The sequence below is a fragment of the Strongylocentrotus purpuratus genome, unplaced genomic scaffold (genome assembly GCF_000002235.5).
Source record: "Strongylocentrotus purpuratus isolate Spur 01 unplaced genomic scaffold, Spur_5.0 spur5_scaffold_10, whole genome shotgun sequence".
NCBI classification, from domain to species: Eukaryota; Metazoa; Echinodermata; class Echinoidea; order Camarodonta; family Strongylocentrotidae; genus Strongylocentrotus; species Strongylocentrotus purpuratus.
The window spans coordinates 14,018,897-14,022,502 of NW_022145595.1; positions in this window are offsets into that span (position 1 = coordinate 14,018,897).

A 3,606-nucleotide genomic window follows, 5' to 3' on the forward strand; every position below is an offset into this window, starting at 1 on the left:
GAAAGAAAGACAGTCATGATGTAAGTAAAGTTAAATATGATATTATTATTTATATTCTTGTAATAGTGATATCATCTAATCGAACTGTCAACAAATTGTCTTTTAGTACCATTCATTGTTACTTTGCGGATTTAGTCAATTTACCAAATTTCGTAAAACATGCCGACGTCCTTTTAGTCATTGTGGTCGACTGGAGAAACTGATTTACGTTGCTGCTTCGGGAACATACTAGCAGGCTTAACTGTTTGTGTGTCGATTTTTCATGGTCTTCCAGTTCATAAACTGATTGCCGACTGATCACAAGTGCTTGTCGACTATTACCGTGTGATGATATATTTGGTTGAGAAAAGGTCGGCAGCCGATCGACGAATGATGTACGGCCAGTTGCCGATTGAAGCCGAAAGGTTCGCCGAACACCCTCAACTGGCAAGGAATTTCACTTTCGACTTTTTGCAGATTACATTGTTGTTTAGGACCGTACTATGACGCACATTTGCAAATTGATTCTAAAGACAGAAACAGATCGAAGACTTACATAACTTAGAGATATTGTAACTGTGGCAATCAAACCGTCTTTATATTATCGATGAAAGTCTCAAATATACGACATTCAAGATGAAGATCTATAAAGAGGAACCGGTATTAACCTTTAAGTGCGTATGGTTCCGAAATGAAGTAGTAAAGACCCCTCTCTCTCTCTCTCTCTCTCTCTCTCTTGGACCTGTATCTAAAAATAGTTACGATTAATTCAAATTAATCGCAACCTAGAATTAATCGCAAGTTTGTACATTGGGAACACTTAAAAAGGTACCTTCCTTTGATACCGTTTGCTTTTTTTTTTACCTGGCTGCTATAGAAAGCAAGTGTATGCTTTTAATTAGGCAAACAGGGGACATACGGCTTTAAACCCTCTCCAAAGGAATTGGTGATGCAGATTTACGCATTATATACCAAAGGGCACTAGCACATCAACTTGGTTTTGAACCCGGGACCTCCCCCGTAACGAGACTACTGCTCTACTACTGAGCTATCGCACCTCCCTCCTTTTGAACAGATCTATTAGAATCTGCCGTCTTTAAATAATAGAAGAAAAACATGTTTGATATGTTTTTGTATTTCCGATGGTGCATTATGATTTTAACATTTCACTTTCGCTACTTATCACCAATTGAAATAGTCGATATAATAATGCTTCATTAATACTATTGATATAATCAACTCGCCGGATTCATTCAATTGGAACGTTTCGTATTGGAATGATAGTTTGATTAGAAATATTACCAGTATCATTTCATTCTGTATAGGACTTAAAGATCTACACTATGCCCACAACATGTCAACAAAAAAATGCTAAATAATACAAAAAAGGAAAGGGTCGGACCACATATAGACCAATATATTATATCATTTTGATATCAGTAACACAGTGTGGTATCACAAAGATAGGTATGATATGATATGAATTCGTATACAGATTGCTAACACGATGTATTATACGCGGCCGGTTTTATTTTACTTATTTTGCGCAAATTTGTCAAATTTGAAAGAGTATATTTTCAATGACAGAATAAACGTTATTTATCAAAATAGGTTCAGAAACAGCTGAAATATCAAAAAATTATCCGTTCAGATTTCTGTCCGTTCATATCTATACTAATTCAATGACAGAATAAACGTTATTTATCAAAATAGGTTCAGAAACAGCTGAAATATCAAAAATTATCCGTTCAGATTTCTGTCCGTTTATATCTATACTAATTTGGGGGAGGATATGGAAGGGTGTTTAACTATGACTATAGCAAGGAACGGCATGAGAAGAAAAGACGACGCGAAAAGAATGCATCGAGTTTTATTAAACAATATGGGTTGTTTATTAGAACCAAGTTAAGGGAGGGGAAGACAGTGGCGATGTGCATCGCGTAGCGTGAATAATGAGGGGAGAGAATGGTAATTCCTGTGTACGTTACCACGCATGGATAATATCGTGATGTGAGAATTAGAGAAGCTTGTTGACAATCATTCAAATTTAAAACATACACAAGCGCCCCAAACAATAATAAATTTGACAATAACCGCATGTATTTATTCACATCATTCGTATTTTAGTTTGTTTGTTTGTTGTTGTTTTTTAGGGGGCAATCAAGCTCGCAATTAAACAACCATTCATGGTACATAGTCATCCTTATTTCACATTTCATACAGTCGCCACAAATAACATAACATTCGTTATTTATTCTGATCACGGGTGTGTTGATTCCCCCCCCCCCCAAAAAAAAAAAAAACAAAACAAAACAAAACAAAACAGAAACGCTCCCACCCGACTAGCGAAAAACGATAAGGGAAGAATGGGCGAGTCTTGCAAAAAAATATTAAAATTGAATATTGTGATCGGAAGGGGAAGTGAAGGGTGAAATTGGAATTCCTTAAATTTCTGAATAGCAATTTCAGGCTGTGCTGCATAGCGATGAACATCGGAAACCTTCAACAACTCATGATTGGAAAGATAATACCCCCGCCCATTACAACGCAAACGGCGCGAGAAGAATAGATCGCGACGCGAGAAGAATGCATCAAGTTTTCAGCTGGGCACAGACGCAACTTTGGAATGTATGTGTTCTAAGATGGCTAGTAAGATGAGTCTTTTGAGAAGAGGAAGTAGTTGCGATTGATTCGAAGCAATTGCAACTATTTTGTAAGAAGGGGCCCTTGTATTACTTTGGAAAAATAAAACATAAATTATTATTATATGCATTAAAACATCCAAATGTAGAAACTTGTAAGATAACTCTTTAAAAAAGAAAGAGAAAGAGATAATAGAGACGGATAAGATCAACTACGCGAGCGGTGAAGGTTCGAACTGTGTTTCCAGCGAAGTTAAACAAATGAAATACGGTAGTTCTACCTACTGACGTAAACTGAATGGAATGAAAACAATAACAAGACAGGGGAAAAAATGAAATGAAAGAAGTTTGTCAAAGGATTAAGTTCTTTAAACTTGTTCATGTACAGCAAGGAATACATGCAGCCATTTGGCGGTGGTTTATATATCTCACAAACATTGAGATAGTGAACAAGAGAATGTTAGCATAAGGACATAACCAGACGTGCCAATTTAATTCCGTTCAATAATATGATTTTGAAAAAGGAGGTGTCTCACCTTTTCGTTCTGTTTTCTTTGTAACAAAGAGAAAAATCTGCTTCGAGTGCTAATATCATGGAATCCCCATCCAGACCTCGCGAGGAGAAGAAAAATATTTGCCAGGGACAAACTTTACTTTTACTGACACCACCTGCAGGAACTGGAATTCGGTCGAGGCCCATGTCCCTAGACGCTTTTTATCAAATTGCACTTCTCCTGGTAAAAAGGATTTGGAATTAGAGGGTTTGGTTTTTTAACAGATATGCGCTAAAGTAATCTGAAACTTTACTCCAACAAAAGAAAATGATTTAAACTTTGGTGGAGTAAAGAGAGAGTAGGGGGTGAAGGACTAAGAAAAAGAGAGAGAAAGAGGGGGTGAGGGCAGGGGGGGAGTTGGGCGTATCATGATTTAGAGGAAGAGAGACTATTGGAGAAGAAGATGGGGAGGGGAAATAGAGTTGTTAATG